This window comes from Cyprinodon variegatus, unplaced genomic scaffold, assembly GCF_000732505.1.
Source record: "Cyprinodon variegatus isolate N-32 unplaced genomic scaffold, C_variegatus-1.0 Scaffold339, whole genome shotgun sequence".
NCBI lineage: Eukaryota > Metazoa > Chordata > Actinopteri > Cyprinodontiformes > Cyprinodontidae > Cyprinodon > Cyprinodon variegatus.
In genome coordinates this window covers 845,185-856,277 of record NW_015150792.1, presented here as the reverse complement: position 1 = coordinate 856,277, position 11,093 = coordinate 845,185, and positions in this window count along the sequence as shown.

Here is an 11,093-nt window from a genome sequence, read left to right as displayed (position 1 = left end):
TGGATTTTTGTTTTTTAACTTTTACGGAAATACTGTAAGTAAAGTTCCTCCATAATGGCGTACCATTGAGTCAGATTGGAACATTTTTAAGGCCTATAGCTCCATTTTCACTGACATCCCCAGGATTTGTATTACCTGGGTAATAACAATCCCACATATATCATCTATGTGCTTTCCCATTACTGTGGAAGCCCTGCCAAAGTCAGTCCGAGAGAAACTGCACTACCACTTCAGTCCAGCAGTTGGCGGTAATGAGAACACACAACTGAATCTTCCTGTAGCTCCAGTGCCGGACAGCAATAGTTAATACACTAAGCTTAAAAGACAGTTTTTATCAACCTGCATTTGGCCAGAATTGTTTTACAACTAATCGATTGATTTAAAATAACCACTAAAGAGCAATTAACACAGTTATTTTTTTCATTATAATAATAATCAGGTAAATATCAGATAAGTAGAGTTGAATGGATGATGAAAGGATCCCCACAAGCCAACAGACAGCATTCAACTCGTGATCTGTCCTTCAGCCCTATCAGCACAGAATTGGGAAAAATAGAACTAAAATATGTGCATTTATAAATGGATATAAGTCGTTACACTCAAGTCAATTAGGGTTTACATGAAAAGCCAGTCTGAGGAGAATGTGTATTTATCTTTTTCTACACGGAAGAGTGAAGGATCATCATATAATTACTCCATTACTCCAAATATTGTTCTTTAGATTGTGGTAAAGCAGTTTATGTCTAATACTTACATTAACATAAAATAATAAAAGTTTTCAGAGAAACATTTAAAGCCAAAATATGCTTTGCTAACATACTAGCCACAGCCAGGAAGAAAACCATACTGGCTGTTTCTTAATGGGCTTTTTTCTTTTAAAAAAAGCCTGGCATTTCAGTTCAAAATGTCCTCTATTATTGGTCTAATATAAAATATATACGGGACACCAAATTAGTTTTTTCATCATTTGTAAACCATAAATATTAGATTTATTTATTTGATTATAAATAAAAAACTTGAAAAACTTCCTTTTTTTGCCAAATAAGTAATACACTATCCCACAAAAGTAAGTGTACACCAAACATTATTATAAAAGTTAAACATTTTAATGGGCCAACACTGAAGACCTGAAGTTAAAACACAAGGTTGTACATATTTTTACGAGATAATTCATATGAGTGTCAGTTTGCTTTTAAATGAGAGATAAAAAAGTATAAAATGTTTGCACAATATTCTTTATCTGGAAAAGGGATTTAACTTTCTATAATGCCTTGTTCTATTTAAAACATCCATCCATCCATTTTCTCCCACTTAGTCCAGTCAGGGTCAGGGTGGGGACGGAGCCTATCTCCGGCTGTCTATGGGCGAGAGGCGAGGTACACCTTATACAGGGCACCAGTCTGTCGCAGAGACACACAACCACACACACACTCACACCTAAGGAGAATTTAGAGAACCCAATTAACCAAACTTTCATGTTTTTGGAATGGGAGTACCCAGAGAGAACCCATTCATGCACAACATGCCAATTCCATGCAGAAAGACCCCTTCTTCCTGCAAGAAAACAGCAGTACCCACTGCTCCACCGTGCAGCCTATTTAAAACAGAGGTTTCAGAAAAGTTTAGCTTTTAACAAACAAATCATGGACTTCATCCATTTTCCATCATGCTTATCCCAGGCGGGTTCTCCAGGGATGCTGGTGCCTATCTCCAGCTGTCTCCAGCAACAGGATTGCCTGTTTCTAGGAGATGCTTTTATCAATTTAAGCACTACAACATTAATAATGCTTTATTGTTACTATCTTGATGTTTGGCTTAATTACTGTGCTTGATTTCAACACCTCGTACTTCTTGATCCAGGACCCTAACTTTGATAATCAGTGACTTAGAGAAAGTCCTCTAAAGTTTTAAGTTGTTAGTTGTTTTTTTAAACAATAAAATCCTAACTTGCATTTTTGCTGCACCATTGCCAAACTGTCATTTGCTTTAAACCAAAACACATACTGACTACCTTTTTCTGCCTGCACAGGTTAGGCTTTTTTACAGTCATCTGTGAATACTGCCAGAAAACAGGTTGAATTACAAAAAAAATAAAAATAAAAGAAAGAAATAAAAGGGGTGTCATTCAGTCTAAGTCTCAAAAGTAAAAAAAAATTCAGAAGATCTACTACAAAATGTAAAATTGTGTGCTTTACTGTGAGGAATCCCCTGTGCAAGGGTTCTGTTTAATCTATTTAGTGTCCAGCAGTAGAGAAGTGCAGCCATGGGAGAGCTAATCCTATTGTGACTCTGCAAAGAAGTTTGCTTTTCTAAAGAAAAGGTGCCAAAGAAAAGCTGAACTGCAGTGGCTGGTTTAGTCAGGAGGAGATCGATGAAACCTCTATAGGAGAAGGACGATACATAGACATGCAGCTGCCTCCACAAAACTAATAAAAAAAAGAACTATTTAAAAAATATATTTTTTGTCAAAGTAATACTTTTATTTTGGACCACTTTAGACATTCTGTGCATGTATTAAGTTCTAAAGAGTAATAATTTTGATGAGAAAGTTGTTACTATGACCTTAAATTGTACCATTTTTCATTTTATTAAATAGTTTTTTTTTTAGTTTTTTTATTTTAGACATCTTTTTAGATTTTTAAAGATTTCTTTTAAGTTTTTTTAGACTGTTTTTATTCTTTCTAGATTATTTCTATTAAAACGTATTACATTTATTTAAAGGTGAAAACACATTTAAAGTGTTTTTTTATTTAGCGCTTCTGACAACCTGGTGGCCTGTGTTTTGTCATATCTTCTATTTGCATGCAGGCCTGTGTTTGGGTGGTGGTTTCCATGTGTGGGGGGGCCTTGCTTCATGTACAATCCTGCCTCTCAATGGCGGCTTGTATTCAGATGATGGTCAGTATGTATGCAGATGCTTGGGGCTGCATCGAAGGCTCCGTTTGTGTCTTCTCTCCTTTTTTCACATATGTCTCCTTGGAGCCTTGTTTGTCTGGGTGCCTCTGTTTGACTGGAAGCTTCATGATGTTCTTTTTTCAAAGGAAGTTTTAAATCTGATGTCAGTTCTTCAAAATTACTCTTCAGAGATTTTATCATTTTTTTTCCTGTTCTTTAACATAATTGATCTCACAAGCAGGGGTTAAGGGTCTTGCTCAGGGACCCAGAGTGTCAGTCTGTGGAAGTGGGTTTCAAACTCACAACCTTAGAATTCCAAGCTCTATGCTCTAACCACTAGGCAACCACTCCATTGCTTATAGGTAGCAACATTGCTAAGCAACAGAAGATGGAACAGATAATTTGCATAATACTCTCATTACTACGGTGGCTTGCTAAGTTCAAAGAGATGGAGGCTTTTTGTACCGTAATTTTCGGACTATAAGCCGCGACTTTTTCTCCATTTTTCGACCTTGGGGCTTATATAACAATGCGGCTTATCTATTACAGCTAACGGCCACTAGCGTAATACCTAAATCTATGGATTTTACCATCCATCAGAATCAGAATCAGAATCGGGTTTATTGCCATTGTTAGTGAAGGAGTTCACAACTAGGAATTTTTTATGGTACAATCGTGCAACATGAAACATATAATATGACATAGGTAAATAAAATTATAAAAATCTCTAAAAACACTGGGGTATAAGGCATGCAACCCATGATGTTGACGTCACATTTGCTTCATAACGCAGGTACGGTAGCCATCATGGGCGAATGCGGAGGTCCTCCGGAAGCAGACTTCTACTGCGAGTGGTACGAGACAGAACGACAGCGAGAAAGACGGACATTAAACATAAAAAACCTGCGGCTTATAGTCCGGTGCGGTTTGCATATGTACAAATCATGCAATTTAGCTTCTGCAGCTTGTATTCAGGTGCAGCTAATAGTCCGAAAATTACGGTATATGGGTCAGCTGATTTGTATTTTTTTTCCAAGGCGAACCATGAAATGTTTGGGGTTTGCCGCCATGACAGGCACCACCATTATGCGTGGCCGAATAGACAAAATACAAGGTCTACTCCAGTCTCTGTTTCTCCAGCTTCCCCTATAATCTTAGAAGAGCTCTCCTGAAGTTAATAGTTGAAAACATCCCTCAACATGAGCTCCACCAGACTTCCCCAGCAGACCCTCACTACTCACTTGGGCCCTTGGACCCAAGGCTGTCCGGTGTAGGTACCAGATTGACTCGGGCTGCCAGATTGACTCAGGGGCCTGCGCCTTTTGAGATGCGTCAGAGCGTCCGCCATCTTAAATGTGGCAAATCTGCAGTTTCTCAGTCACTTAAACAGTATCAGAGGGACTTTAATCTCTGAATATACTTTGTATTCGTAGTATTTTTGGTTTTGTAATATTACAAGTTTATTTTTTGTATCCCTTTAGCTTCATTCTCCTGAATTTATTGTCGTTACAAATGCAGACCGCGGGCTCAATGTAGTTTGTTTGAGTGGCGTTGCCATAATGTCACGTCATCGGGAGGCGCAAGGCCCATGGCGAATTCGGTGACGTCATCGGAAGGCGCAGGGACCATGGAGAATTTCTTCGTAAAATTGTCCGTTTACAAACCGCAATCCCGCTTTCGAATAAAACCTACACCCCGCTATAATTACTTTAGTAAGCTGTCCAGACCAATCAAAATGTTTTGCGCAATTGTGCAAACGTTAAAACAATTATGTATTGTGACGTCATCAAAAGGCGCAGGCCCCCGAGTCAATCTGGTACCTACACCGGCTTCCTCCTTTTCCAGCTTTTCAAACTCACCAACTAGGTTATGATTGTGAAACACTACACCGATCTCATCACGAAGTTGTCTAGGATATGGGGCTGATGGTTGATGACTACAAAGTCCAACATCACCTAGGGTTTTCTTGTGCCAAGTGCACTGATGAATATCCTTCTGATTGAACATGATGTTCATTATAGACAATCCATGACTTGTACAGAAGTTCAATCATAATATATCACTCAGGTTCAGAGATGGGAGGTTGTTAGTTCTTAATCACCCCTCTCCAGGTGTCACTCCAGGTGTGCCGTATGGGCGCTGAAGTCCCCAGAAGTATAATGGAATTCCCATGAGGGTTGCTATGAAGGCAAAGTGAGATTTCACATTCCCAGACCTAATTTAAGTGCCCATGAATCAGTATCACCTCTTCATTTTCTTAGCACCCGTCCCTCATGGTGCTGCAGGGCTCACTGGGAAATGGCCTTGGGTCCCTCCTTGCAACAAAGACCAACCCATGCCTGGCTGCAGGGTGAAGTTTCATCTTCACCATGTCGGTGTTGCCTGCTTCAAATTCTTGGTCTTCATAACGACTTTTTGACCCTACCAGGAGCATTTAAGCCCCTGACAACAAAGTGTCTGGGATTATTTGATCACCACAGCCCCTCCACCTCAGCAAGGTGACAGTTCAAGGGAGGGGGATTCAATTTCATTGAATGAATCAATATTAAATTAATGAACTAATAAAATTCCTAGTTGTATTCAAAGTTTCCATAATAGGAACATAATCTATATTCACAGAACTTTTAGATCAGGGTTAAACCTGCAGGATAGTAGATCTGGAGGACCAGGGCTTGAGACCTTTGTTTTAGATCAGGGGTGGGCAACTCCAGACCAGGCCTGAAACTTTTAGATATATCCTTGACCTAGAACACCTGAATAAAGTAAATATATACTTAACAGGACAGAAGTTGATTGCATACTTGGGAGGTAATTTAACCATTTGATTCAGGCTGTTTGGACCAAGGATTAATCTAAACATTGCAGAAAACCAGTCCTCAAGGACGGGAGTTGCCCACCCCTGTTTTAGATAATCAAAAGTAACTGCATAGTTGCTTTTTCTATTATCTAGGTACTTTCAAGGCAAAGTCAACAGATAAGATATTTAAGCTGCCCAAAAAACTACATTATTTGCAAATCTAAGCAAAGTTTTATTAACCTTTTAATTGATCACATATTGTGCCTCATACCGTCACAAAAAGGCTATTGTCTGCCATTGCAACGATTTGGTATGGATGAGTAGTCCCTCCCAAGTATTAAAAACAGCAGTTGATTTAATTTTTCATGCATCTTTTGCTGTTTGGAGTGGCCAGCCGACAGGTTATGTGAGTTGTTTTAAAAGCGGGATAAAAAAAAAGGAAAAGAAACGGTTTAATCCCTTTAGCTGCAGCTGTATTAGGCGCAGAGGAAATGCTTTTTGGCTCTGCACCTTTTGCTTGTGTTTGTTTGAGAAGAGCTCCGGGAAGGAAAAAGTCAGCAGGGAGAGGAAAATAACCCAGCTTGATGCGACAAGACCTTTGAGGAATTCTTATCTGACTTGCGGTAGAAAAACCAAGGCCATGACAGATTCAGGGCACAGCATGACATTGTTTTTCTTTCATTTGTCCTGTGAAAAACGACATGGTAAAAAGAAAAAAATAGATATCTCTTCATGTGTTCCTGTGTCGCTCCGTTAAAGGCCAAATAATCTGCTCGACTGCAGACGGGGGCAATATTTGTTCAGACACTCCTGCAGTATCGTGCCACAGAAACAATCAGGAGTAACTGGGATTTCCTTGTTGGTCTGAAGGTAACCTTTCCCTCCATCTTCTCTATCTTCATCTGTGTAGCCCCTCTCCTCATTCCTCTTACCTCCCTGCTAGAGCCAAACAAAAGGACAGCTGGCTGAAAGGTGATGCCTGGCGACAAACGAAATCTAATCAGACAAGGGAGGGGGGCGTTAAATGGCTTGCCAAGAGGAAAGAGGTAAACACCTTGGCTCTGCCTTTTTTTAATGAACAGCTTGACACAAAATGCCAGCATTCAACACCTTTTTTCTGGAGACCTCTGTGCGACACAATAACAATCTCTGACAAATTGAGCCATGTCCTCTTTGTGCCACTTGTGTCATGAAGTGTTTTGTGAGGCAGCTAAAGAAGCTGGGGTGTGGGGGGGTAAAATCATTACCGTAGCGAAAGGATGCTCTGTGCAGTCAGCAAAAAAAATCTAAGAAAAAAAGGTGGCAGGTCATGAATTCTGTTTTGCAAGTGGCTGCTAAAAAAATGAAGAGGGTGAAAATCACTTCTGAGGGAATGAATGATAGAAGAGCAATGACTGTCGTAAAGGCTGACGCTGTCAAAACACACTGTTTGTGTGTGAGAACCAGAATGCCCTGCTTCTGGCACTATATAGTATGTGTGTTTGGACCAGACACTGTAAACTGAGAATCAAAGTCCAGGGAATAACGAGGCCCCCCAGCTCCCCCGAGTGAATACTTTGTGGGAACACCTTTTGACACAATTATAGCTAGAGGTCTTTGATGAATCTCCCAGCTTTGCACATCCAAGACAGAAAAACATTTTCACCACTTCTTCTTTGCAAAGCAGCTCATGTGTAACAGTGAGGATAATGAGCCACATTAGTTTTCTCTCTAGTTTCTCTTTCCATGTAGGTCAAAAAGTTTTGGCTTTGCCTGATGGAAGCATGTGACTTTTCTCTATTTTTTGGGTTGTAGGGAACAGTGATAAAAACAGGACTTCAAGTCATCAAATAATATCCTTTTGTGCCACTTTTCTTAGTGGAGCATATCTTACATGGTACAAATTCTCCCTTCTGAGCATTGGATCTCTGCTCACTTGGCCAGACAGAACAATTTACACCACATGACACACAAATTCGTCCAATAGTAGATCTCGTGCCTCTTCTTTGATCGTTTGCAGGCTCAAGAGTAAGAAGACTATCATGGGTAGGCGAGGAACCCTGAATGCTTTTTGACAGACTTCAACCATCCCAACGTCCTTACACAATAGAAATGAATGTATGATACATGTATGATACTAGTCAAAGTGGGACTAGAGTTTTATGAGGAACACCTATAAATACACAAATTAGGCAAATGTAGCAAAAATGGTTGAAGACCTGCTTTATAAAACTGAAAACAGATGGGTACATTGCATGAATAAATCAAGGATTTTCATTAAACTCTATGGGTTGTGCTGTAGGTGGTGGAGGAGGTTGGGTGTGTTGCTTTGGGTAATCCTGACAGATTTCAGACAAACTTTGCATTTAGTGTTCTTTTGCTCAACATCCATCCATCCATTTTCCATCACGTTTATCCCAAGCGGGGTCCTGAGGGGTACTGGTGCCTATCTCCAGCTGTCAACGGGCGAGAAGCAGGGAACATCCTGGACTGATCGCCAGTACAAGCTCCCTGCTACATTTGGTCTAGAACCGCCACTGCTGTTGAACATTTAGGTAAAAAAATATTTCACATTTCAAATATCTTCTTCTGTAAACCCTCCTAATGTAACTTTATAATGTTTTGATTTGGATCACCAAGAGCTGTTTGGCAGTTTTATTTCTTTTTATCACTAATTATCTTAATAAACTCAGGGAAGAAAACAACTGAACGCTTGTCACAGGTTTCCTCCCAGCATTAAATCAGTGCGTATGCAGATGCAGAGGGTGCTCCGTCTGCTCCGGGAACCAGATGGTTGGAGCGTGATGCGAGGCAATTATTCAGGAGATGCCAGGAAACGAGGAAAAGCAGAAGAAACTGCAGCAATTTCACTTGCAAATACATTAGTGTGACATTTATCATCTTTTTGGTCTGCAAAACTTTTGATATTCTTTAAAAACTAACAGTGCCTCAGGTTATTTTAAAAATAATAATCCCGCTCCATGTATCATCTGAGAACCTGGCATGTAGAATGTTAATTTTAATTTGCTCCATATACTTTACACAGAAATTGAAAGTGTTGGATTTTGGTCAGGAGCCAACAAATCAACAGCAGACAATGTCTCCCTCATGTGGTTTAAAGAAGGAAGTGCAGTTAGTGATCAGAGGTCTATTTAGTTTGGTTTCCTTTAGAAAACATTTGATGCCTTAACACCACCTCTCCTTTAAAATTACAACCATAAGAATTAGTTTAAAGATTTCCTTAAAAAAAGATGTTTTTTTTTTATTATTATTATTTATATCCTGTCATTTTCCATCTTTTAAACCAGTGGTAACCAATTAAAAATCAGCAGGGTCCGAATAAAGAAAATCATCAACCAGTAAAGGTTCGGAGACGTTTTTAAATTATAATCAATTACTTTAAACAGAATTTAACACTGAAATAAAATTAGATTTTTATGCATCCATGTTATACATTGACTTTTTAAACAAAGAAATACAAAAAAAAAACAAATTTTTTCAATTTTAAAATCTAAAGTGTTTTTTGAAGTAGAAAACAACAATGGTTCAGTTTGGTTAAAAAAAAAAAAAAAAAAAAAACAATTTCCTGATTCACATATTTTCTAAAACACCTGAACTGACCGTTTATAATTTTTCTTTTTTTCCTTTTTATGGCTTAATAAGAGCAGTGGGCTTTAGGCTGCCCTGCAAGGCTTTAAAGATAAGCGAACTGATGTACCAGATTTCTTATTCACAATGAAAATGAATGAGCGATTTATTCAAAACAGGTTGAAACGGTCTGCTAAATATTCTCCATACCATCAGGGGGTGAGGTATTCTTAAATAGAGGAATCAAACTGACTTAGAGATGTTTTGATATGTTATAGAGGGACTGTGTTTTTTGATAAATCATTTGGTCCGTTTTAATTAGCAGAACAGTAAAGGGACAACAATTTGAAACTTCAACATTTGGAAATACTAAAGTAGCAACAACAAAATGCAATTTCAGGGAAATTCGAACATTTTCGGGGATGCTATATATATTTGGGGGATGGGTAACCATACAGTTTATGCACAAAGCAATAAGAACACCTGACTTTACTTCACCTACAGCTGCTATCAATACATTAGATGGAACTGCACACTTAATAAGATAGTTTATTGGATATAACACATATAAGACAATATTATGTTTCCTGCACATTTTTTGATCTGGTCAGGGGTCCAGATTATGACAACAAACTATTGACTGGTTCTGGGGATGTTAGAACAGATTTTTGTTTACTTCTAAACACATAGAAGCCGTGCAAGTGAAGTTAGGTCGGACAAGATGGGGTAATTTATAAATGTTTTAAATCAGGTTTTGGTCTGGATTAGCCATTAGGTGAGTCCAGATCTGTCTGCAGTCCACTAATCCGTGACCTCTGCTTTAAATCAAACTGGTAACCAGTCATAACCTGAAATATGTTGCAAAGCATTTACCTCATTACTACACATTTGTCCAGCTTGGCTTTTGTAACACAATATTATTGTATCCTTCTCTATGGATAAAATGATTAACCATTAAAAAAGAAGTTGCCGAGCTGCTATTTTCAGGTGGAGGAAAACTTCTGGAGACCTTTTTACTGCAGCATTCTGGAGATCTAGCAATCAGGGACCATATAATGGATTTAAAAGCTGCGCCATAAATCTAGTCAAGCTTGAATTCACTGCAGTAAGAAATTACTGATTGTGACAAAAATTGTAATTCTTAACTAAAAAACTGACAGTATTGCCCTCTGAGAAACAGAACATTGAGGCTGCTTCTTTTATGGGTGCATTAATATTCAAAATTACATACAAGATGCTTTGCAAACATTACCAGCCAAAACCAGGAGGAAAACAATACAGTGTCAAGAGGCAGGGTTTACCTGAAAAGTAGCCAATCAAATGTAGTTAACTCTCTGGTTTGTTCCTCCCCTAAAGTGACAAAGCATGAGCGCACAGAAAGAGATGCACTGGAGAGTAGGGCTGAATCCCAAACCACTCCTGAAGCACTAACACTTAACAAACCAGTCTCACTCCCAATAAAATCTCACTCGCAGCTGTGGAAGGTGCCTTGATTAAAAGTGTGTGCGTTTGTGTGTGTTGAGGGGGGGTTATAAATGCGAATGGGATGACTACTTCCCTAAAATGGAAAAGTAAAGCAAAGAAAAGAAAGGCAGCACACTGACACCACATGTGCATAGCTGTAGCTCTGTGGCACAGGGTGACAAAATATATTTGCCCCATTCTTAAAACAAAAGTATACAGTTAGACAATTTTAAAATGTTTTAAAGAGGACCTTCCCTTTTGGAATTATTTTCTGTTTTTTTTCTTACACCTAACTTGCTAAAATGCATGCGTTTCCTCTGCCATCAAGCCACGGTCACTCCTGCTGCCAAATTGCAGCGATCCTGCACAT